The sequence below is a fragment of the Leuresthes tenuis genome, unplaced genomic scaffold, assembly GCF_036924035.1.
Source record: "Leuresthes tenuis unplaced genomic scaffold, fLeuTen1.0.hap1 SCAF_17, whole genome shotgun sequence".
NCBI lineage: Eukaryota > Metazoa > Chordata > Actinopteri > Atheriniformes > Atherinopsidae > Leuresthes > Leuresthes tenuis.
Window position 1 is genome coordinate 10,861,329 of NW_027325371.1, and position 27,650 is coordinate 10,888,978.

The 27,650-nt window shown below is 38.2% G+C and overlaps 1 protein-coding gene across 2 annotated transcripts in view; it reads left to right on the forward strand.

Moving 5' to 3' along the window:
* The first annotated feature begins 11,526 nt into the window (after positions 1-11,526).
* The window catches only part of gcgra (glucagon receptor a), a 41,852-nt gene continuing 25,728 nt past the window's right edge, over positions 11,527-27,650 (forward strand). For both annotated transcript variants that reach the window (XM_072368299.1, XM_072368300.1), the window contains exon 1: positions 11,527-11,828. The gene's annotated coding sequence lies outside the window, so the exon portion shown is untranslated. The remainder of the gene's footprint in view (positions 11,829-27,650) is intronic.

Sequence of the window (27,650 nt, forward strand, 5' to 3'; positions counted from 1 at the left end):
AGGTGATAAAAAGACATTGGCAGAGTGTGAAGCCTGTGTGTGACTTATATGTCAGGGAATATTAGAAGTGATTGTCTCACTGAGTGGTTAATTGCATTTGAGGCTCTGCGTAGGTAAGAAGAACCCAATGTTCTGTTCCCATGAGAAGACAAAACCCACAGTGGTTGCTGCACAGATGAGTAAATCACACGAGGGAGGCAAAGAAGAACTGTGATTTGTTTGCATTAACTCTTTTTTGTCTGGGGGGGCAGTAGAGTACTGCACTTCACACTATATGCAGGAGAAGAACAGCAGGAATTCCCACTTTTGAAGCTTTTGCAGACACGACATGATATTTTACAATTTCAACAGGACAGTCCAAAATCTGTCTCCCATAATATAAACATTATTTTAACTTTAACTAAAACTCATTTACTAAATTAGATTTTTCTTACACTTTGGATGAAACACATACCTTGTACTCAGCTGAAGAATACTCTTTTTTCTATATACCAGCTGCAGTCATATATATACAACACTCTTCAAACTATTTTTGTACATCTTCTAGATATTTTGTTTCACACTTGTGTGTTTATCTGCCTGCTTTAAATTCAAAACATTTACCCAACAGTCTTCTGACATCACCAACCAGGCTGAGGTTGAAAACACAGCAACAAACACTTCTTGAAGTAAGATTATCATACGTCCAATATAGAATGTGTTTATGCAAAGACAAATCTGTCGAAACAACGAAAAAAAGTGATGAAATATGATGTTGAACAAACATTCTTCAATTTGATATGCTAAGATTAAACAAAAAGATAATCTCTTTCTGACTCCACACAACTGGATAGCTCCAGCACTGCACATGTTGAGTCATAACTTATATAAACAAATTGCAAAAATCGTTCTGTGAGAGCATCTATCTTTTGTCTTCAAAGGTATATATCAAGTTTGCGTTAATGTTGCAGGCAGCAGTACACAGCATGTGTGGGAAGTCAGGCATTTGCATGTATCTCTCTGCGAGGAATTCAGATGCCAAAACCAAAGAAAGTTTTTGGTGCAGAAACCACTAGAAAACACTAGTAAGGGCTTTGTTTCAGCCATAGAAAACGACAAGACACGAGGATAACAAAATCTATTATAATGCTCCTAAAATGTAGCAAAAGTTATAAGCTTCTTTATTTCAGCAGCTGCACAGGTCAATCAGCATCCTAATGAGTAATTTTAAAACAAAGTGTCTGCCATGTGCATACAAAGGCAAGTAATGATTTTCCACAGTACAAACACTTCAGACAGCCACAGCAGCCTCCAGTCTCGCCAGGGTGAAAGCGATGCGGGTACAACCACCCACTCATGTACATACGCAGATATACACGCTCACACAAGCAAGACAGAGTGCAAAGTCTAACCGTGTTTGTTGCACAATCACCTGGCATAAAAAAGGATGAATAAAAAGAGCAAAAAGGCTGTTTTTTTGTGTACCTACCCGTGAATATAAAATAGTTGACATGCTTTTATTTCTTGTGAAATGTATTTCTCTCTGTGAAACTGTGTGGTAGCAAATTCAGCCAGAGGAGATTACAATTGCTTTCATGTTTATCCATGGAGCTGTTTTCTGTTGTCAAGTGTGTTTGGGATCACATGATGGAGAAAGACATGAAATCCAAAGGCAAAATAACAGAGAGGTGACAGATAGATAATCTCATGCTGAGGCGTAAATACAACTCTCCTGTGATTTTTACTTCTTTTTGTTGTTATTCTCTGTAAAGACTCGGGAGATTGAATTGGCTTGAAAGGAATACGTGCATCATGGCAGTTGGGAGGAAGACAGCTGGAATTGGAAACAGGATGGAATCTTTTACACACCTGGAGAAACCATTATAAATCAGAAACTGTGCTGATGAGTAAAAGCAGAAAACAGAGGAGGAAAGAGAAAACAGAGAAAAAGACTAGAGCGATAACAAGCTAAGCACAGATAACAGCGGTAGTCTACTTTTTTGTTCATAATATTTTGTTATGCACCAAGCCTGAAGGGAGATGTCATCATCACATATCAGCATTAAGTTGTCTCTGGAGCAGTGTGGTGCTACTTCTCATTTCTCTACTGCCTTAAATGTCATTAACTGTGTGCACATTAAATTTATATGGGACATGCATCTACAAAACTGACTTCCTTTCATGGGATTTTGACATGAAAGCACAGTGGAACTAAGTGAATAGCTCACTGCAAAAATGGGAAAGAAAATTAGGCCACTGGACCCACTAGCCTCCCAGTAATTATCACAATTACACAATTTTACATGTGCAGTAATAACCATAATGATGGCCCCTCAGTTTTGGAGTGGCTAAAAAAAAAAGAAGCTTATTTATCATTAGTTTCTTAATGGAGTAAATTATGGAATAAAACAACAAGATACGACAAAGCATTTTTCAGTTCTTAAACGCATATAAGCCCACAGAAAAGAGTAAGTCACTATCTGATTCAGTGTTTTCAATAATAACAGGTCTTTTGAGAAAATTGAAACCAAAATCCAGTTGACTGAGATGACTGGACAAGCATGGTTTTATTAAAACAACAACATAAAAGCAGTCTAAACTGCTCTGCTTTAAGATAACTCACTTTTGTGCTGCACATAGCATGCACATACTTTAAAGAAAGCAGAGACCACACAAAGGTTCCATATGAAAATAATATTTCTGTCTATTCTGTTACAGTCATGGTGAGGAACCCAAAGCAGACTAGACTTCTGAGGGAGCCAGATGAGGGCAAACAATTAACTTTATTAAATAAAACAAAAGGTGCTATAAAAAAACAGAGGACACAAATGCAAAACTAAGCATGTTAAACTAGAAACACAAAGACCACACAACTAACCAAGAGGAGGATCTGGGACATAACAAAGGAGAACATTGAGTATTTATACAGAAGGAGCCAATGACAAACAAAGGCCAGGTGTGGTATTTAGGAAACTAGGACCGGGTGTGCGAGGAGGCGAAAAGCAAGACTAACAGAGATAAACAAAAGGAACAGGCTGAGGACATGAGAGAAGAGCAGGTGACACTGAAAACAAAGCCTAAAACAGAAAATCAACAAGAAAACACTACAACCGAACCAAACAGAAAATGCCATGTAGAGCTATATACGAAATATAGAGAGATATATGTATTAATACATATATATGAAGCCTTTTTCAGTTTAAGCCATATATAGCACTTATTGACTTTATATTCAGCAAATGCATTTCTAACCAATATTACACGCAATTACTTAAAATAACACATCTATTTAATCGTTAAATGTTGTTGAGAAGAGAGGGTAAACAGAACTCTTTTTCTCTCTTTCAGAGTTGTTTTACCGTAACTTATTACTTTCCATAAACATGTATCCTCTATTTGAGACTCACATTAGTCCCTGCAAACACTGCTCTGTGTGCCAACAGCATACTTTAAATTACTCAAAAAATCAGCTGAAAGTGGGATATTTGTGTTTATTTAAGCAAAAATATCCAAAATACACATTTATTTTCAATATGAGGGAAAAAATACACCCAAATTATTTTCAATGTATCTTTAAATGTTCTATAAACGTACGTTCCTAACCTCGCCTATGGTCACGAGCTGTGGGTAGTGACCGAAAGAACGAGATCTCGGATACAAGCGGCCGAAACGGGCTGCTCTCCCTTAGAGGAAGGGTGAAGGGAGGGGCTCGGAGTGGAGCCGCTGCTCCTCCGCATCGAGAGGAGCCAGATGAGGTGGCTCGGGCATCTGTTTAGGACGCCTCCTGGACGTCTCCCTGGTGAGGTGTTCCGGGCACGTCCCACTGGGAGGAGACCCCGGGGAAGACCCAGGACACGTTGGAGAGACTATGTCTCTCGGCTGACCTGGGAACGCCTCGGGGTCCCCCCGGAAGAGCTGGGGAAGGTGGTCGGGGACAGGGACGTAGGGGCGTAAGTGAGCAAATGTGTGGAAAGAAATAGATATATGTTCTGTTTATTGTTGTACAACTTTATTTATTTGAATTTACAAAATATACACATATATTCATCACACCTTGATCTAAATGCAGTTTTGAGGTAAAAGCACTTAACTTTAACATTTTCCTTTTCTGCCTCTTTATTTTTCCATTTGAGTCAAATATGCCACTACCTTTATTTGACTGCTATTAAGAGATTCTAAGAGACATTTACCAGAAAGCAGTGTGCAGTTGGGGTCACATTTTAGATATTTGAGAGTTTTCCAAGTGATTTTTCTCTCTTAAAATATGTCATGGTTTCATTTCAGTTAAAGTCCAAAGGATGCAATATCTCATGAAAGGCCAAACATTAGAGACAACGTTTAAAACATTAAACGTTTTTCTTCTCCCACCCACATGACTCTAAAAAAAATCAGTGACTCTAAGGAGTGAGCGTGCATGGTTGTTTGTCTTTGAGGGACTGGTGCCCTGTCCAATGACAGCTGGGAAAGCCCCTCCATCCAATGATGACTAAACTGGATTAAGCGGGTATTGAAAATGGATGGATGTTATGTGGAACCTGGATGATTTTTGCAAAACTAACCACTACCTTTGAATATAAACATAACATATGCATCTCAGGGTTTGGAACATATATAGAGGATTATGTGCATTTCAAACTGCATTTGGCTGTTACATATTTTTCTTATTTCCTCCTCCAGCACAAAGGAAAAGTGGGTGATTTCAATGTGGGAGCTTTGTGAATGCAAAACAAAACTCATGCTGTTGTGATATTTTAATGAGGATTAAACTTTTTCTTTAAAACATACTTCTCTAATTCCAATTATATACTAATTTAAACCAACTTTTGAGCAATCAAAGGGACAGAATAAAACCCCCAAACATACAAAACTCATCTAGAAAACTGCTAGAAGGAGCTTTTCAGTTATTATCTGACATTGGCTTAGACTCTTCACCACATCACCTCAGCAATAGAAATCTTTGATAGGAACTTTGCTGGATGGACAAGCAAATTGCACTGGCTTCACATTTAAGTGGAGATTGTCAGTGGTTGTGGGAATAGGGAGATAACACCATGGGTCAGATGGCTATTTTTACACTCAGGGACATGGTCCAACTCTGTGACGCGAGCTTCTGGGCTCTATTGTGCGCCTGTAGTCTACAAGAATAAACACCTGCTGCTGTTCTCAGATTAATATACACACAGTTAGAGCTACAGAATGAGCGCAGGGCTCTCCATCATGGAACGAAAGAAAATATGACAGTGTAGGCTGTTTATTTGAAACAGAAAAATTCAAATACTTCAAATTTGCCACTTATTTGCTTTTTTTAAACCCCTATGTAGGAGAAGTGAGTTTGCCTGATTTCTAAACGCACTCTACAACAAAAATCAACTTCCATTATCAGCAAACTGACCCTACGAAGTGATTAACATTTCCTGCCAAATTAAAAACTCACTCTCTGCACTGCTCAGGACTGAGCTACAAATTCATAATACACAGTACAGGGTAAGGCGTATAGTAAATAGACTGTATTTATAAAGCATTTTTCTGGTCTTTACGGTTTAACATGCTACACAATGCCTTTTTTTCATCTGGTCAGGGGAAGCTGGGGACCGAACCACCGACCTTCAACTGGCTGATGACTGCTCTACCTCCTGGGCTACATCAGTGCTGATTCATGATCACAAAGATGTTAATGCTGTCCAACACACCTTGTGTGACGGTTTCAATGCCAATTAAACTAAACTTATGATACCCTCCAAGGCAAAATCCAAAACCCTGAATCGTCCACCTGTTACCAGTCTACTTGGTTTGAGGAGTGAGTCTATATCTCAGTACAGATATGTGGGAATTCTGATTCATTACTCACTTTCTTTACAACTAAAAATCCTAAATTTATCTTGTCTTTCTTTTCAAGACAGAACCAGACTTGCAGCGGCCACTTTTGTATCTGTGCTGAATCTCAACGTCATTTATATGCAAGCTTCTTCATATCAGATGGATACAATCTACCACTGTGCACTAAGGTTCATTACAAGCCTGAATAACTCCCACTCATCAGTGTATGTTGTGTTCTTTGATTTGAGCGTCTGCCTTATTTTCCTGTAGATTTTCTAACCCTGTCCTGCCTATAGACCTATGCTTTCCAAAAAAGTACATGAAGTTATCATCTTGATGCTCAAGATTTGTCTTTTTTTTGGTCCATTTTAACTTTATCTGGAGCCTGTGCTGTGTTGGAGAAATGTGCTTTAACATGCTGAATTGGCTGATAATTTTTATAGTCTGTACAATATAACACAGCTGAAATGGTATTGAACGTAATAATTGTTGCAACATACTATGTATTAATACTTCATTAAAATGTACTAATATGTGCTTGGATCCACAGTTTGGCATGTTTTAAACAGAAAAGGAATGCTCATGTGCTGCCATTAGTAAATGTGAATTTGTATAAAGCCTCTGCAACATTATCTAAAACTCTTCCAGGCTATCAACCTACTGTATTTTTGCTTAACTCCATGAAGGAAGACTGGACTTCTGATAAGAGGTACTGCTCACTCCACTATCTGAAGAGACCACTCCAGGGAGTATCAATCTCTTGCCAGCTGGCTGTCAGAGGTACAGGGTGAGAACACAGCTGATAGCCTGTCAACATAACCATACATCTGACCGCTCCTGTCTGATCACCCTGACAGCACTGCTGATGGAGCTTTGGCTGAAGAACACTTAAGGCATCACATGAAAGTGCAGAAATGTTTGAACGTTAACGCACACACATTGGCTGTTTGTGCCTCACGTTGCATTTTTTGGGAGCATATCAATTGCTTCTCAGAAGCAATCATTTACCATAATTTACCAGTTATGCACTGATGGAACAACTGAAGTGTTTTTACGATGCCATATATCTCAAGTTACACTGGGCAAAGTTGATTTGTAACTAATGTTCTCTCAGTCCCTGGCAGTCTCTGAATCAGTTGGAAAGCTGCAAAATGAATGACTGTTTTATACCTTAAAAAAGCTGGATTCTGAATGTGATGAGGAGTGGTCTGATTTGTAGTTTGATCAACTTGAGGGATATATACAATGTGTGTAATTGCTTTCCAGAGACGATAACCCAGTGTCAGCACTCATACCACCAACCAACACACAGATAGATGTACATAGAACATTATTGTTGTCATTAACTTTTGTTTCTCTTTCTCAGCAGGTATCCCCGATCTTGTGTTATGGTGTTTGTTGTCTCCTCTTTCCTGTCCTCTCAAACCTCTACTTTTTTAAAAATCGACTTTGCATGCACAAATTGGACTAATTTAGAATTTAATAAATTGGATTCTAATTGGCTTGAATTGGATTGTATCTTTGAAGGGCCTTGAGAGGAAATGTTTTAATTTGGCGCTATATAAATAAAATTGAATTTAATTAGAATTGAATTGAATAGGAACTGAAGCTACAAGACTGTGTTGTTGCCTTATGATACCTCAGGGTGCTGGATGGGATGTGCAGTAATTGCTTTAAAATAAACTGGAACTAAAACCCAGATATTTCTGACCAGTGATGCATATTGAGGATCCCTCAGAAAGTTTCAAATCAGTTTGAAAATCGTTGCACTGATACCACATAGAAAATAAGATCCTACCAAATACCTGTTGATTGTCCAACCTCAAAGTGCATGTTTAGACTCTGAATACAAGTCTGTCTCTGAGGGCCGGGCAGACCCAGGGCCAGGCTACAGCTGACCAAAGCATACACTACAACAAACAGCACTCTCACCTGTCTTTTTTCTCTACCAGCGTGCTTTTTTACACCGTTTACAACATTCTTAAAACCTTCTGTGCTAAGTTTTCACGGTGGCAATCGATATGTTGCAGAGGGTTTTTTATGTTTATCTTGGCAGCAGCATGTCCCACTGATGAAATTCAACACCCAAACAGCACAGTAGAATTAATCGATGAAGCAAAGTGGCATGTTGGGATTCAGTGATCCAGAATATAAAGTCCCTTTTTGTTACGTTCATTCCACCTTTTGCAGTGAGGATAATCTCTCTCTTTAAAGAAAATGTTTACTTTGCTAAAGTTGCTAACAATCTTGTGTACTGGGCCTTTAACTACATAGTGACTGTAGAGCAAATAAAGGGAAAGCAGCCTGCAGAGACAGCTGGGGGAAAGAGAAGAAGAGTGAGTTAGAGGAAAACAAGGGATTTCATCTTCATTTATGTGCTCTATTGTATTCGACTCATTGTTAGTAAAGCTGTGTCTCACTCAGCTAACTTTGCACAACTGGCTCCCTCTGTTGGATGGTTTGGAAACTCCTCACACCCCACCTCCAACAAACATATTCACACACGCATGTTGAGTAGTCATAACATCAAATCAATTTACATTAGATTCAAATGCTCCCTTTAATCTTAGCCACATCTACTTTTTTTTGTCAAACTCTAACTTAAACCTGAAAGTGAAATCAAGATTTTACATGATTGAGACTTGCTTTGGTTCCAAAAGGATTTCTAAAAAGATTTAGGTCCCCAATACATGAGCAACACACACACACACACACACACACACAGCACACACACACACACGTGCAGACACAGTTCTCTGTGATTTGGTTACTATTGTATGGCTGCTTCTATTTTCAGCCAGAACACTGCTCAATCATGTAAACGCAATTCAATGTGCCTTTTATTTTGTGACCTGAGGGTCCGCTGTAGAGAATGCGGAGTGCATCTAAGTTGCTTTGATGTTAAATAATCAAACATTTCCTTGTTTTTATTGCTTGTATAAGAATAGAAAAATTACAGATAGTGACTTGATCAAATAAGAGAGAGGCTTTGATAATCAGATAAATCCTATTAATGGTCTACGCTGTTGCTGATGATGTTACATACGACGTCTCAGGGGAGAGGGGCGAGGCATGGGGGTGTGTGTGGGGCTGGGGTTGCATCTGATCTAAAAGCATTTGAACTTTTCAATGTAGAGGTAATGATGTTTGTGTACTAGAGCCTTGTATTTTGTATGCCACTACAGCCCAGAAGAGCTTGAGGCAGTTTGAACATCAATCAGTAATGAGTTATTCTTGTATATCTTGTGTTTCACATCAAAAGGACAAAAGTCACAGGAGCTGTTGCTCGCCAGTTCTTACCCTGCTCAAAGCTCGGCATCTTCAACAACAGCTGTCGCAGCATGCAACTGATAAAAATATGTGTACGTGGAGTTATTTGACCTGCTGACACTGTCCACAGCTACTGGCAATCTAGGGCTTTTGTTATCAGTACAGTAAATAAAAAGAAAAGATTATTTAACAAACTAAGAAATAGCTGAAGGTGTTAACAGGTCCTAGGCAACATTTATGTAATAATCATACATAAATGACACCACGTTAGTATAATACATAATGTGAATACTTCAAGCATTTCCTCTATAAATACATATTACATATTACAAAAGCATTTTGTTTTCTACAAAAATCGCATTTCTAGAGAATCCAGCAGATAATTGCTTCAGCTGTACACAGGCTTACTGACACATGTAGAAGGTCCTTGAACCCTATTAATGAGCAAAGTTCACGTTCAATAGTATGTGTGTTTTGCAACTAGAGACACTATGTTTTGTTCAGAATTTCATTGCAACAGCACACTGAAGTCTGTGGTTACGAAGGAACTGGGAGAAAGGGACTCAAATTCACTGTATGGTGCGGTGATTGATTAGTTGGTTAAGGGTAGGAGAACTCCCTCACTCTGTTAGTTCTACTATGAGAAAGCTAAGATTTCCCCATGAATTTTGAAAACGCTGACAGTATTCAGTGAAGTCCAGTTCTTTGGGAAAACATTAATCTCTCCTGGCTCTATAAAGCTGCCCACAATCTGACTGATTAACTGCTTTAAAGTCAAACTTAGAGCCAGTTTGAGATGAATATCCTCGAGGTACAGATTGATTATTTCATCTTGGGCTTTCGGTGGCGATCGCACCAAATTTACTTATTTTGACTTATTTTCTGCAAAGACCTTTCTTTCATCCTAAAATCCACTCAGTTTTGCTGCATTAGTTGTGCACAGTAAGGCAAATTAAAATGTCTTGCTGTGGATAAAAACACATTAGTTTTGTGAAACAACAGCTGAGAGCATATGAGAGTTTGAACTGCCCAGGAAGAGCAGGACAAAGTTCAAATGAGCAAATAAACTATTTATGAAATTGGGGTGAAGTTTGAGGACCACAGTCTGCCAATAGCACAAGCAAATAAGTTCCAAATATACTATTTTATTAAAGAACACCAAACAAAAACAGCATAGTTTAATTTGATACAATTAAGCAGCTAAAGGAAATATGAAAATGTTCCTTATTACGTTGTTAACATCAGATTATTGATACATAGCAATACAGTACAGTGCCAGTCTCTTGAGTCTCCTCTCATTTCTTTATATTTTGCCTCAGGAGTAAGATGATATTGTAATCTTTTAAAGTTGTCTCGAGCATGAGCTCTTCAGGATTTCTGAAGGTCTTTCAAAGTTTTTCTTTGAACACTGTCTGTTTTTCTCTCATTTTCCGTTCTCTCCTTGTACCTGACCATTAAAAAAAGTTTTTGGAGAAATCACTTAACCCTGTCCTGTAAACCATATATGAAAAATTCTAAAGATAGCAGAGTTTGACATAAATAGAATAATAATATAATGCACTAAGATTATATTCCTAACAAGCTGTTTAGCTAAATCCTGCCCTGGCATGGTATGGCAGGATAACTAGAGGACAAAAGATGAAATGGCAGGCGCAAGAAGCTATTTAGAGCAGATGAACAGTATCTGAATGTGACGTCCTTCAGAAATAGGAAAAATAAATCTTGCAAGGACCTCACACAGAGAGATCCAGATGAGCTTGTAGTTGATCGATCGACTGTTGGCTGAAGCCTCATCAGAAATGGTCTCCATGGAAAGATGGCTGTCAAGAAGCCATTTCTCAGGAAGGGAACTGAGGGAAAAGGCTGAGGTATGCCAAATGACACAAGAACTGGTCTGAGAATGTGTGGCAGTGGGTCTCATGGAGTGATGAATTCTCCTCGGAGTCAAGACATCCTCATTAATGACACAGTGTGGGATCATTTTGACAGAGAATGGAACAAACATCCAAAGAGGAGCTTTGGAACCTCCTTCAATAAGATGGGAGAACTTTTCCTGAAGTCTACTAAAATGAATGAAAGCTTCTCTGAGAGGGTTCAGACTGTGTTAGAGAATAAAAGTGGTCATAACAAATGCTGACCTTCAAGCTGGTTAGAATTGCACAAACTTTGCTTTTGCCTAATGTAAAGTATGTCCATTTATGCTGCTTTTTTTACAATTCAATAAATCGGTGTGGCTCCAAACATTTGCATAGTACTGCAGTTCAAAGTAGAATTGTCCCAGTTTCAAACGTTTCCTATATCTTCATCAAACAAAGTCACAAGGGACATGCCTACACAAGATAGACGTCCACCCGCTTTGAACTTTTAACAAAACACGTTGGCCAGAAACCTTTTGCAGATCGTCCATCCCTTACCCCCACCCTCCTCCCGTCCTCTTACGTCACTCGGGTACAGGGAGCGCGGCGGCGCGGCTCGAGCTAACACAGTCAACGGTGCCAACTACACACACGCGGGCAGAGCTACGCCGATTACTTCAGTGTTGTTAATTTTATTCCGCTTTCGGGAGTTTTATTTAAAACTACAAGCAGCTCTTGTTTGCAGTCGCTGGCGGGACAAGGAACTTCTTGCCGAGGCAGGCCGTAATATTTTGGTGAAAGTTGGAATACAGAGGAGCGGTTCGAACTGAGAAGGAATAAACTGCTCAGATGATGAGCAGCCCTGACAGACAAATTTGGGAAATCATTGGAATTCCGTTCTGTCCGGTAACTATTATTATTGTTATTATTATTATTATTATTATTATTATTATTATTATTATTATTATTATTATTATTATTATTATTATTATTATTATTATTATGCAACTGATTGTATATTTCCAAACATGCTTCAAGTGAGCAGAATCTCTTCTCTTATTGTGCACCAACAGTAGGAAAAGTTAATTCATCACTGACAGGTTCAGATGCAGATTTGTAACTATAGAATTTATCTTTCATGAAACGCATGTTGGGACATGATTGCTTGCACATTTCTAGAGACGCTTCTTGAATTTCACCAACTGTTATGGATGTCATGTAACGCTTAATGATCAAATGTCGCGTTATCTAAACCGCAATATATCTAGAGACTTGGTCTCGCGCCTGGTGTGTCAAACGCACACGTGTCTGTAAAGAACGTGCACAAATACAGGAATGAGATGTTTCATGTCACAAAATAGCTGCTCATCACAGAAGAGTTGTGACCGGTTAGTTCAGGCTGAGCATGGTGCGGTTACAGCTGTTTAAATTGTCATTATTGATAGTTTTTATCTTTTTTTTATCAAAAATCCACGAATATCCCTGCAACCCATTTCAGTGCTGTACACTTTCATGCGGTCCTTAATTTGGAGCTGAAAATAATCATGTTGCCATGATTCCTGCCATGTCAAAGAAGAAACATTTTTGTCCAAACCAGTTTTAACTCCAAAATGTTTGTAGATGTTGTCAATTCACTAGCTCTTATTGCGTCCATCAAACGTAGGTGAAGAGAGAGAACTGAATAACTTCAGACTGATAATGGATTCATTCAGCTTAGAATAATGAAAGAAAAACAAAACAGATGAACAGACATTGGTATAGCTGGGAGTTATCCTCTTTGTCCATGTAAATGCTTGCCAAACAGAATTATGAAGAATTCAAGCCAGGTTATTAACATGACATAATGAAGTTTCATGCTGTGTTTATCAGACAATGCAATTATACACAAGGAAGAATAAAAAATCCACTAATGCTTCTTTGTGTGCAGTTTAACACAGAATACATATGGATTTGTTCAGAGATTTAATTGTCTAGGACTAATTCTGATCCCAATAAGACCCACTTAAGCAGCATCACGTATGTGAGAAAACAACATGTGGGTCCTCAGTCCCTCGAGCATCTTTACTCTGCATGTGTTTCTAATAACTGTGCAAATTGTCAGGTAAACATGTACAACACATAACCAAACAAACATAGCCTATTCATTAGCGCCACGGCTGCTGGAGTAATGCAATGGAGATGGACCTCAGTGAGGAAGCAGAGTCACGCTAACTGATGTACCCCGTGAATGAGCGATGTCTTGCTGTATGCTGTCTTTAGTGGTGATTTGCACACATTAGTTGGTGCTGCATTGGTGGTGATTTAATGCATACAGAAGACACGCCAGGGAAGTTTTGCATTTCATAAAGTAAACGGCAGTATATTCAGCTGGATGAGCTTTTCACAGCAGTGACTTCCATTAAATGAACAGGCTGACTTATAATACTAGGACAGGGGTTGCATTTGTTAGTATATTTGAACCTCCTATGCATGCAGCGCATTGTGCATGGCTGAAAATGTGATCTGGCCTCAAGGGGTAAACGCTGAAAGCTGTGTGCTTCAGCTCTCTTTTCAGAGGAAGAATACGGAGGTCTGTCAAGAAAAAATGGAATTATTTCTAACAATGATTTATTTTTCAGTCTTTGGTTGTATGACTTCTGAAAAACTTCTTTCTCTGTAAATAGAATTCTATAGACCGACAAAAACTGCATCTGTATATATGATCTCAGCTGTGATTTCATGTGATAGGAAACTGCTTTTCTTAGAAAGTTATTTTGTCCATAAAAGCACATGAAGAGCTTTGTTAAACAATTTGAATACTGCTGAGAAGTAACGATGTGTTATGGATCTGTCGGAGGTGTGTGTGTGTGTCTGTGTGCATGTGTTTTGGGGGTAAGTGCAGGTAGCTTAATTGCCTTCACAATATCTTTTACTTACTGACATGTCACTATCAAATCTATTTCTTCTTAAAGGCAGCAAGACAAACACTTTTCAGGAGAGGAGTCTTTAAATCTTTAAGAACAGGCGGACTGGAAAATCACTGTAAAAGAAGAAAAAGGCAGTTAGAAGTCTTAGAAAAAGGGGATTTATGTTGTATTTATAAAAAAAAGCCCCAATGAATAATCAATAGATTAATGAAAACATATGGTGAAAATATTTAGTCATAAATCGAAGATGGACGGCACATGGCGAAGGTAAATTGATTCTGCTTACTCAGGTGTGTAGAATCGTCATCGTCAGAGACGCATTGTTTAATATCCCAAACTATTGCTCTGGAATTTAATTGTGTTTTCAGAATAGTATTCTAAATATTTCAATCTCGAACTAACGCTTGAAAAAGCATTTGCTCAACACATGATGGTATAAGGCAGCACACTGCTCATAAGTAATGAACCTTTTGAAAGACTGAGGTTAAAAAGAGGTGAACAGAATAAGTCTGTGTGCCAAACTCGGTTTTTGTGATTATGAGCCATTTACTAAGATGACAACCAGTGAGAGTGAGGTGGATAACCAAGAAGCGAGAAGAACAAGGGCTATGCTTGTTTCTTGATCTTCTCCTTTTTGCTTTCTTTTTGGCTGTATTGAGGAAAGTAAACCTTGTAGGGAAAGAGAGGGGGTGAGACAAAAGACAAACTTATAGAAATATTGTCTTCTATCTTTTCGGTTTGAATCTTAAAAAGACAAAGTTTGAGCAAAGAGAAGAGACAGAACTAATGAAATAACTAGGAAATCCTCAGCTCGATGATTTCTCGTGGAGGCGAGTGTGTGTAATCTCACATCAAGAGACCAGAGAGTGTCTTGTGTGGTGCAAGGGGCTCCAGTTCAATTGGACCCCCACAATGGACAGAGGTGGGCTAAGAATAGCCTCCACTACAAAGAGCTGTCATTCTGGACTGTAACAGGGGAGTGATAAGAGGCTGTTGAGGTACTGCCGCCAAGCTCTACTTTGTGCCGTATGCCTGTCTGCTCATAACACACATGTACAATGTGTGCATATTTGTTTGTAGATAAACTCAACAATTTGGAATAAACTGTACTGCATACAAATATAATTCAACTCCCATTCTCAAAAAGGAGAAAAAAACAAAAAAAGGGAGACATCGCTCGAATTCAGCAAATGAGTCTTATTCTAACATTAAGAGGGATTCTGAAATGAGAGAAAGCTCAATAACTAACAGCTCTGTCAGTATGAAGTTAACTCACTGCCTTGTCAACATGTAGTTCATCCATCCGTTCATTTTCTAAACCTGCTTAATCCTATTCAGTGTCATGGGAGTGCTGGAACCTATCCCAGCTGCCAGTGGGATACACAGTTCATTCTATAATTTCAAACATTTTTTCATGCCAAGAATGTCATGTCAAAAATTTGCCATCATGATGATTTGTTACCGTATAGATCGTTTGTTTATGTACCATATGACTTGGATGTCCTACAAATTCGCATCCCTATAGGTGACGGAATGTGTTGCACGTCTCCAAAATAAGTGACCAAATTGGAAATTTGTTGCTCCATCATCAGTTTTCATATCAGAGCAAATGTCATTCTCAAATAATTTCTTTAACAAGCCACAAAGTCTTCTGTAAAGTCCAAGAATGTTTTGGAAAGGGCTTGAAAGAGATCATAGTCAGTGGTTATATACAATGCCACCGTTATGTTAATTGACAACACTTTGACACTTCACCTGCTGTCATCACAGCCACTAGACTTAAAACTAGAGAAAATATAATTTTATGTCATAATAACCTGCATGAGCTTCAAAATGACATAGGATGAATGCTACACAAACTGGTTCATATTGCTATGTGACTGAAATTAGCCACCTGGCCTTGCCATTTTGCTAACTGTATTATCTCTGTGGTAGTTTGCCAGCTAACTTAATTACTGGCATACTCACAATGTTTCATCCACACAGTTTGTTTACAAGCTGAGACTGACTCTGAAAAAATAACGGATTTCCCAGAGGATCTTTATGAGGATGACATCAAGTCATTTCAGTTTATATTCATCTGAATCAGAGTCAAGATGAGGAAGGCTGTCAAATAGACGATAAGGACAATGTAACACGGCAACAAGAAGTCCTCAAATACCATTAAACCTTGGGAAACTGTTGGTGTTCTTACGCTTGCGGCTCTGCTGCCAACTGAGGAGGAAATCTTTTGCTGCTGATGCCAGATTTAGATAATCTGTCCACAGATAAGAATAATCCTAATATTGGAACTCAAGATATGAATTTGATGAACATTATCCTGGTAAGATTGGCATCACAGCCGTTGCTGTGGTAAGTGTGTGTCTGCATAGTATCTTGTCTTTTTATTTTTGGGTTGAACTCTTTTTTTCTGGCTTTCTACCATCTATAAACATATATTAAAGGGAAAGCTATCCATGTTCTCACATATGTAAGCACATGCAGAAGAGCAGCTGGCGATCATTCTTGATGGAGATACTTAACAGCAAAATGACTTTGCCAGCTGAGTAATTTCTGTTTACCTTCAAATGCATACAAATTGGAGCCTGTAAGTGCCAAAAACAAGCCCTTTTTACCATGATGTAAATTCGCCTGTGGTTGCTGGTTCAGGCTGAATAATGGCCTGATTCCATTGACCCAAAAGATCAAGGCAACATGGCGAACATGGGCTAGGCTTAAGATTTTAGAGCTACTCTTTAATTTGTCCTGATTTTACAAAAACAAACAAAAGGAAGACTTTCATGGCCTAATTGGCCATTTACTGACAATTGTCAGCTCCAACCACACACAGAATACACTAGTGTAAATCTGTGAACTTTCGGTCACTTTCTTTTATGAGCACACATGCGTGCTGATACTTATTGTATTTGCACACAACTGAATGGCAAAATTAGAACCAGTTCCTTCCCGTTAGTTGCAGGAAACAGCCTCTTCTTATCGAATATACATTGACTCCCACATTGCTTCAAGCCACAATGTGATGGGGGATTTTGCTTTACAAGTTTAAAACATGTGCTGGGTTAAGAGTTTATTCAATTTTCCCAAGTGCACCCAGTCGAATGCCAGTCACTCTATTTGATGATACCTCTTTGAAACACGCTTTTTACCTGTGAAGGGAAATGTGATTACTTATTTGCGTATAAAACAAAACATCTACACATGGCAAAGCACATGGCAAGAGTAAAATTTTGATTGTGACATCTTTGTTTTCTTCACACAAGAGTAGGCTGTGTTCTTGTTTCCTTTGCAGACATGTGCACACCGAATGTCTTGGCTGGAAACAATTTCCCTCTTTGCCCATCTGAGCCATGTTCTGCTGATCTCTGGTCTCTGGGTAGTGTCTGTGGCCATTTCCTCTGTGTTCTCTGTTCACTACCAAGACCAATATCAGATACTCAGTGCAGCACATTCCATCACTTACTTGGTCTGGGTGACTGCCAACATCTTACCTTCCTGCCCCGGTGAACAAATCAAGACAATGTTTTGATGTTGTGCATTCTGCAGTTGGAAAATAGAAAGATTAATCAATCTGACAGGGCAAACGCACCCCTTCAAGTAGACTGACAAATGTTTCAGCCTTGTTGGCCAAACGTGATGAGGGCTTTTGCTGTTTCCAACAACAACAACGACAACAGAAAAAAGTTTAAAAAGGGTTTTTTAAAGTTGTTTAATATATTCAAATTGCGTCTATGTGCCTTGCCACAGAAAACATCGGCTCATAGATTTTCCACTCTCACAAACACTGAACATAAGAAACCTATTATCATATTTTACCAGCACCATTTCTTTGGTTCTCTAAGAGCTTTGCCATTTCAGCTTCATAGCATGGAGATTCACCGCACTCCTTTTGGATATTAGCCAGGCTCTGAAACCCTTAAATCACGTCCTTCCTAACTTCACTCAGTCAGTTCATGCCACAAGGGATAGTTTGATCATTTTAGAATCCTTTGTGAGGTTCAAAGGCTGGTGTTTGGAGTTTATGGTATTAAGGCAGGTCAAGAGATTAATTTATCCAATGTTTTAAATGAAAGCTTGCTAACTGTTAATATTAGTGCCATGTCATTAATAATGTCAGTTTTTTGTAATGTACCGTTTAACAGGAAATCCTGTTCATTAATTCTAAAACACGTTAGGGCTAAAGTAGCTTTTCAGAGGGGTTATTTTAGATCTAATGTGTCAGTCCGGCCTATGGGTGGATGACTAATGGTTGTGCTCAACTTAGATTTGAAGGTGTCAGTCTTTGTGACATTTTCCCTTGACAACATTTCAAACATTATGCTGTTTGTAATTCCCTTGGAGAAACTAGCAGTCTTGGTATACAAGCCGAAAATGTCGTCATTTAGCAGATTTAGCTAGTTAGCACATATTTCCACTGGATGTAAATGTTGTTATTTCGACATCTGCCGAGTCACTGGCAGCACCTGCATAATGTCAGAGGCCTCTCTTTCAAGGGACAATGACCAGACTGTTAAACTTCAAAGCAACAGATTTTCCAATAATAACTAAACACTGCAATTTAAATTAAGACTAACCAAAATTACAGATGGTTCCAACAGCAAAAATCAAGTTGTTTATGTTCTTTATTGGCTTTTTTACAATCTCAGACAAGCCCAATACGAGATGTTATTCAACCCTAACTTTAAAAGTGTGATCCTGTTCAAAATGTAAATTAAAACTAAAAACAATGTTTTGAAAACGTCACAAACCACTATTTTATTAAAAGAGAACATATAATTTTACAGTCTCATGAAAAATATGAACTAATCTTCAGTTTGTAAATGTCTTGAAGCTGAGCAGACCAGTTGCTGAATGTCTCAGAGAGCAATGTCCTCCCATTTTTGTCTGATATTGCATTGTAGCTGCTCAGCAATTCTGGGTCTTCTGTGTCATATTTTACATTTCGTGACGCATCAAATGTTTTCAACTGGTTACTGGTCTGGACTGCAGGCCTGGCCATACAGCACCTGCACTCTTCTACTATAAAGCTTTGCTGTTGTAATAGATGCAGTATACAGTTTAGTTTGATCTTGCTGAAACTTGAAAAAGTTGTTATGCATATGTTGCTCTAAAACTGTATACGACTTTCAGCATTAATGGTGCCTTTTCAGATGTGCAATTTGCCAGTTTCACAAGTTCTTTTATCCTTGCAGCTTTGTCAAAGTGGTCAATTGTATTTCCATGAAACTCCAGTGTTTTGAAGTTACACATATCAACCTGTCAACATTCTTGATTTTATTAAATGAATAGAAGTGCATAGGAGTGAGAGTGGAGAGCCAACTGTCTTTTATTATGTTTTGTTTTTTGAGTGTAACAGATGTATACTAGTAATATTTCAGTACTCTCTCACATATGTTTATACTTAACCTAACTTCTTAGGGTCTCTGGTAAATGGCGTCCCACAGAAAATCAACATGCCCATTAGATTCAATCAGAGCTTACAGATGGACTGTGATATGTAACCTCACACTACACAGGTCATGACTGGAATGATCTCTGAGGACTCAGATAAGTCATGCTGGCCAGGGAGAAGTCAGTGGGTTGTGATGATGGAAACACATCACTTTTGCTGTCTGGCTTGAAGATAAATCACACAATAAGGCTGAGTGTGGCTTATATGATTACCTACTAATGACCAACCTACACACTCCAATGTTGACTGATGTGCACAAGGCTCTTCCACAAGGTGACAGTACTGGTCACCTTGAGAATCAGATTTGCTATAGTTTGAAAGCTGGGAGTTATTCATGTCAAGCTCATGTCTTGCTCTGTGGGGATGATATGAGTGTAGAGACTGGAGCAAAAAGACTCTTATAGGGATCAATACAAGCAGCAAAAGATTTCAAAAGATCACAGAACACAAAAACGCTATAGTTTTCTTTGAAAAGCTTTGGAAACCCGGGAGGGGGCAGAACTATTGAGCCGTTTTCTGTTTATACAGATCTTCATTTGTTAGATGTTAAATATATCCATATTCCCTCACAGTCTGTGTAGGTCTAGGGTCAAGTGCGTTGCCTTTTGCTCCCCCAACACAGCCTATTGTCACAATACAGAGCACAAGCTACAGTCACTTTATCTCAGTGACTACTCAGCTGGAAATGTGTCGCAACAATACCTTTGCCATGGGCTTTGGTCGTACACCATCCACATAACAATGTTTCTCCATCCACAAACAATTGATTCGTACATTCAGGCCCACTAACCATTTAAAGGCGTTGTTGCTTTATAAAGACTACTATTTTTGCCCCTTTTTTACCATTTTGCATGATTTATTTCACATCAGTGTAAATTAAAAGAGATAGTTGAGAAAGTGATGAAACGTAGCCTAGGAGTTGATTTTTGTGTGGCTGATTGTCCTTAACCAGAATGTGTGCCCAGCTTCCCTCAAAAATAAGCAAACCACAGTAGGAGTCTCTGCTTTCTTGTCCTCAAGGATGAATTTGTAAGAAGACATGAGCTGTGAAAAGTGAAGGCAGTAACATATGTGAAGTTGGGAAAAAAGATGCACTTTCCCTAACTGAATGCCTTTCAAGCATAGCATGATGAGCCACTGTAGCACGCAGAACCCAGAGGAGTTCTGTACCTCCACCACTGGGAGCAATAAATCTTTTTCTTCATCATGATGCACAAAACGTTATAAACATCGAATACTATCATATCAACAAAACCAGATCTGTTGAGGTGACCTTTAAAGGTGTCTTGATGTGCTTTCAAAAGTTTCACTAATAGCAATACAACTAAAAGATGATTATTCACTAAAGGTAACAACAGAAAATCTAAGGTAAGGCTAACCAAACAAATCTACCATTTCACTTATTCATACATTATGTTCAGTTTTTAATTTGAACAAAAACTAAAGTTTAAAAATGATAAACAATCATTTTTTGGGATTGTATGATGAATAATTTTACTTTTACTTTGATCATAACCTGTATGGTGAGGATTTTCTCATTTAAGTCAGGTAAGAAATCCATTCATATACAGGGTGCGTACCAGGTGCGGTATGTCCATTTCAGCACATAAAACTGGGTTTAACAGAGAAATTCCCACGAGCAAAACGTGAGGCACGTGTTTAAAATGTGTATGTTTGCTGCATTTATTATTGTTGCTGCACTGCTCGCACAAGCTGAAATGACATGAAGCACATCAGATTTTTACATGCATGTCAGCATAGAAATTACAGTTTGATCATTGGAATTCTGAAATTCTGGAGGTCCATTGTTCACTCAGTTAGTTTTAACAGGATTTTTATAACTTTAAAGAAAAAGTGTCCTTTCAGAGCAAATTCAGTCTGCAGCCAGTGAAGTCCTCAACTGCAGCACCACTCAATCAGGTTAACATCATAACAGGGACGCTCATTGGGTCAGTGGTAGAAGTATTCATGTAAAAATGTGCAAATAAACAAGCATTCTAGCCCACGGGCTGCTAGGACTGATATTGACTGTATGTTGCAGCAATGTATTTTTAAATGTCCATTTTGTCCCTTTCTGTGAAGCACTTTGGGACTGCTGTCTGAGAAAGGTGCTATATAAATAAATTTTACTTACTTACTTTTACTTACTACTTACAAATATAACAAATTAATATAGTGCAAGGAAGAGTTTTACTTTACTGAAATTGAAGCTATATTAGATAATAACACAACCTAAAGCAGTAAAATTTGGCTACTGCAGAAAAATGTCCTCTTATATTGGACATATAAATCCAATAAACATTATCTGATTACAAAGTTAATCCAAACAACTAATTTTTTAAATTATGGTAAGCAAAAACAACAAATTCACACATTTAAGAAGATTCAAATGTGGAATTTGGCCATTTTTAATAAAAAAAGATAAAAAAATACACCAGTGCTTATCAAAAACTTCACTGTTTTTATGCATTAATCTATAATAAACTATTATAAAACATTTCATGAACTCTTCACTTAGTTGCTTATGTTTACAAAAAACTTGATATAGAAAATTCAGAGTATTAAAACATTGAAATACTCAAGTAAATAAGAATCACAACTTTGTTTTTAGTACAGTTTCATAGTAGATGTAATTAGATAGGTATGTTTCCCCAAAGTTCACCATAATTGTCCATTTAAGGGCTTATATTTTAATGCTATGAGCAACATGTGTTTTAAGAACTCAGCCAAATGTCCTTAAATGATTGCTGCTGTGAGCAATATTGCAGAGCTGTTTGTAGTTGTGCTGTTACAAGTAAATGATTTGGAATGAGGACTAGATGTAAACTGAGGGATCTGAATCACAGACGGTGTCAGAGTAATGTCTTCCAGTAATATATATATATATTTGTCTGAGCTACCGTTCAATGAATGAAGTCTTTCTCTTCAGTTCTCACTGGCAGGGATTGTTAGCAGGAGTTGAAAAACAACATGCCCTCCTGCGTCACCGAAGAGACTGCTGATGCCAGTGTGTTAGTGACCCAGGGGGCTGGACATAGGCCTCCACATGCTGTGTACACAGCAAGAGACATTGACCGCTTAACTCATGCAGCACACTCACACACAAAGAAGTTGCTGCAGGCTTTAACAAAAAGAAAGGGGGCACCCTCAAATCTTCATGTTGGTTTAAGTAATTTAATCAATCATGTGTAAGTGTCTGTTGACAGACACTGAAATATTGTCTCATCATTTTGAAAAAAAGAGGGGTGCCTGACATAAACACACACCCTGCTGTCACCAGGGCTGCTACAATGGGCTCCCTGCTACAAAAGTATCACATCAAATTAAAAGCTTTTTTCCTCAATACGTTATTGAGTGGATGTTCATGTCAAGCTTTGCAGAAAAAATGTACTTGAATAAGAGCTGTTTTAACAGAAACCTGACATTAGTTGTTTAGGTCAGCTCCATTAGCAGACAAAAAGTGGAGATCCAACTTTGTCAAAGTGTGGAGATATCAATATTTGCTTCAAGGCAGTCTTCAAGGCTCTAAAATTACTACATGATCTACGTTTGTCTTTAAAACTGGTGACATGCTTACGTCAACGTCCACAAAACACTTGTAAAGAGTTTTGAGGGTGGCATTTACTGTGGACAAGCAATGAACCTGCCTGAGCCCCATCCAGCCTGATATTTTACGGTCGATGTTTTGTGCACAAGAATGTTGTTTAGAGTACTGAAGGTTAAAGAGAGCTGGAGAGAACAGTTTGACTTCTTGTCTTTTTGTTTTCTTCTCTTTTATGCTTTTGAAAGTTATATTTTCCAGGGAGGATTTATGTGAAGGACAGAAGCAAATTTCTTTTAGTTAAACCATCTAATATGTGCTGCCTGCCTACAAGCTGGCAGAAATGAGCAAAGCGCGGGCTTTTATTTTTCTGTCATGACACCTGTCGGCGGATGACTGACTTCTGTGGCTTCTCTCTACTGCCATGATTCACACCTTTGCTGTGCTGCCATCTCCTGTCATGCCTCATCCTCTTTAAAGAGTTGCCATTATATTTGCACACCTTTCTTCTCTAAGTCAAGTTGTCATAGACTAAACACATTGGATATTCATAAAAACAGTAACACTTTGCTGCTCTAAAGCACTAATTACGCTCTCCAAAGGTCTGTGTACTGCAGACTGTCTTTTGAAGCTCAAGACAGTGACACACTTTATTGTATTGTTGTTTTGAATGCAAACATACTAAGAAACACGTTTTAGATTAAATCAGCCTTACTTATGATTCCCGATTTTTTCCGTGTGATCGTTTCCAGTCTGATATATCATCACCACAACATGTTGTAACATTTATCTAAATATGCTGTAACTCAAATGATTCACAGCAGTGAAACTGCTCTTGGTTTTCTGTTTTTATTTTCAACAGGAAAATTCTTTGATGAGACACTTAAGAAGACAGAACTACTTATCTTTGGATTCAAAAAAGCCATTTGGAAAATAAAGATTTTAACAGATTTGTAGTTGGTGAAAGAAAACAAAGATTTTAATGTACCATAAATTAAAAAGGAGAAAAAGAGGTAAAGCAGTAAATCTAGCTAATGTTTCCATTATAAGGCCTAATGAAAAGCATTCTGCTTTAAACTTCACCGTCAGGTAGCAATTTAACAAATATTCCTGGGAGCATTTATCTTTGTATGTGAATTTTATGTTTTGTTTTTCTTGTTTTTCAGTTTTTTATGTTTATCAAAAATGCACCAATTTGTTTTTGCTTGACAGATTTTTGTCTTGTGAATTGATAAGTTTCCAAATTTTGTTGAAGTTAAATAAAAGTCCCAACCTGTGATGGTAAGATTAGCTTGTTAACTGAGAGAATATTTTTTCTATTTGCTGATGTTTAATAAAAAGTAGTTGAAGTCAGTGGAAGAGTAATTGGTGAACTATTTAGTGATTAAAGTACTTGGTCATTTGTTTCAGGCCAGAAATGTATTATATAAATAGTGACTGATTAAAGTGACTTTAACTATATGTAGAACGTGTTATAACAATGTTCATTATTCCTTTAAAATCAAGAATAAAATAAATTAAACCAAACAAGGCTTGCAAAATGATAGGTAGAGGTAAAATCAGTTTGAGTAATAAGATCAAATAAATACACATAAAAGCTACCTGACCCTGTTGTTGCAGGGAGAAATGTTTTAGGAAAGGATTTGAAAGAAGATTTACTGATTTACTGGCCTGACACACTGACCTGGGAATAATCAGTAGAACTCTGTCAGTAGTTCTCATTCGTGAGGAGGGCACATTGCAGGTCAATACATTCATTCATTCAGGCATTTAAGGCTTAAAAGGTGAGCAGTAAGATTTAAAAATCTATATCAAATAAAACAGGGAGCCAGTGAAGGGAAGCAAGGACAGGGGTGATGTATTCCTACCTCTTTGTCCTGACAATGAGCATTTTGGAAGATCTTGAGACTGGACGAAGGTTTGGCCAAGCCAAGGAAAGCCAAGATTCCCCCAAGGAAAAAAACAAGAATGATAATATTAAACTTCAGTATCAAAACAGATGTTAGAGTCAAATATTATCTTTAGAGCCAACACAAGCTCCCGCGATGAGGGAGTTTTAATAATATGTTCAACTGAGTGTCATCTTGCTAAGAAGCTGCATACATATATTATGACAACACAGTGAACCACAAAGAGATTCTGGATTTATTCCTAACACTACTGACTCATATTACCTCAGCAGTTACCGAGTTGCTTTCATTTGCTCTCTCAGCCTTCAGCTTGATGTTTCGGGACAGTTTGATATCTTTTTTACCTGCATCATGTTTTCTCTTGGATAACTGAGATGTTGATGCTGCACAGTGCATGTCAGTTCTCACCGATGAAGGGCAGGACACATTCATTTACAGCCTATAAACTACAGCTCTGATGCACAGAGAGGGGAACTGTAAACGCTGTAGGTCTTGTCTGCCTAATTGAATTACGGAAAACAATCCAGGCCGGTGTTTAGGAACACACAGACCAACTTTACCAGCTCTCTGTTTGCTTTTTTGTATATCAAGCTCAGTGCATTAGTTTGTGTCTATAGATGATGTCTCTTTCTGCAGCCTCGTCTGTTTGAGCAGTTCTAATCATTCGTAAGTGGGGTCAGTTGTGACAAGTGAACTCACAGCTCTTTGTGGGAAAATAAATTATACTTGAGGACTGAGTAATTCTGCATCTCTGAAGAGAAAAATTATTTCCATGGCTGCTTTACGCCTGCCACCACATACTATGTAGACAATGAAATAACCTATTTTTGAAGTAACCTATTTTTTTTTTAAGTAACCTATCAAATGGAGCAAATAACAGACCAAGAACCAGGCTAAAAAAGAGTTTATTCTGTAAGCATTACAGATCGATTGAAACAAAGTTTACATAATGAAGGGTTTAAGCATCTGATCTAAGTGTGTCGTTCAGCCGCGAGAGTGTGTTTATGTGGGTGTATTATTGTGCACGCCTGTTCTTGAGAGGTGATAGCTTGATAAAGTGCAGTGTGTGTGTGTGTAATGTGTAATGTGTCAGGTATGTCTGACCAGATGCAGTTGAAGAGAAGCTGTTTTGCTTTTCCTGCCAAATGATAGTAAAGAATTTTGTTCATTTTCATTAAGCATGAGACGGATGCTGAGCGAAATAACACTGATGAGTCGTGAAGAAGAGCTGTGGGTGGAGAGCAAAACAGAGACAAATCACCCCAATTTACTCCAACCACAAATTTTGCATTGTGGCTCACAACTTTGGATCTCCATATATTTAATTCTTCTGGTAATAATTAATTAATCTTCAGATCCACAATTCTGCTCTGTAATAATGAATTTTTCAGTTGCAATGATTCACTTTTTTGCCACTAGGGGAAAACATTACTGTCAGGTTGGAGGACACTCACAAGGACCTGCGGAACACACACACGAGCACACGTATACAGTACATTAATACTTCTGACTGAATCATTGCTGTGGCCTGGAGGCTGGAAAGTAAGCAGCTGGGAAAATCTTGGTGAGAAAAGCAATAATTCACAGCTGTTTCCGAAAGATTCAAAGCATCAACAGGCTGTAATTTTCTTTTTTATGATCATCAGCAAACACCATAATGAAACAAGACTCACAAATCCATTTAACTCCCTTTATACCGCCAGTTAAGCCAAAGATCAGTATAGGTTATATTTAATTTCATAGGGATGTTGGACAGTTGCGTTTTCACTTTGCTCTTGCACAAGTTCAAGATAAACACAAGAAACTTGTGCTAAACAAAAAAATGGGGTCATCTGGTGGGAACTTCCTTTCATCAGTGTTTCGTCAAGTTGGGCCCACGACACCTCCAGGAGTCTAGACAGTGATCACTGGCATCCCAGAGTCACTCCCCTAATGCCAGCCATCACTGTTCCTCACACCACAATACCACCTTTTTATTTTCCACAACCACAAGCTACCCCAGCCTCTCACCAACTGCACACCAGTCTTAGCGGGGTGGAATGAAAGTATAGAGGGTGCCAGAGGTGGAGGCAAGTCAAGACCCACTAGCAGACAAACTCACCTAAACAGTCCTAAATCACTAAAAATGCCAGCAAGTAACCTGCTCCATTACTGTTCCCTATAACTGCCAGTATATTGCGAATGTTACTGTAAAATTCCACTGGGAGGCCCACCAGAGAACTTCTGGATTTGCAGTGTAAATAATAAACATTGTGATAATAGAGGAGGTTTGCATTCAGCTGATTGTATTAACAAGGCAGAAATAGCGGCAACAATATTTTAGATAGTATAAACAGCCAAATTAAGGTGTCAAACACACTGTCACATTTGAACCTACGCTCCCCATAATGGTCATGTTATAAGGATGTGCACAACCAGTGCTCCAAATAGATGTAGAACACTGAGAAGCAGCTGTCATGCACGTGCAGACACATTTTTTTAAAAGCAGTTGGGTTTCTGGGAATGGATTTGCAGATTAGAATGTAATCTATAAACATATATTAAGTTTATCATGTCAAAGTAATTTTTCTCAAACTGCAAGGATATAACTCCTTTTAGATAAATGTTGGATATCAATGGAGTTCATTGTGTTAAAGAGCATTTTCCTAATAAAGATCAGACCTGTGGTACTTGCACGGTACTTGTTAGATGGACAAATTTAATGTTGGTTCAGCCTTTCTGGGGTATTCTTTTTGTACCAGTCTTATCCTCCCTGTTACTGTAGTTATTCAATTAGCATAGTTTGTTAGGGGATGGTAAAAGCTTCTATATGGATTCTGTGATGTCCCTGAAGTCCAATTTTCCTCTCTTTTGCTACACAGGAGGAGCTGTTCAGTATGTTTATGGAAGCAAAAACCACAACTATGGTAGATTAAGATAAAA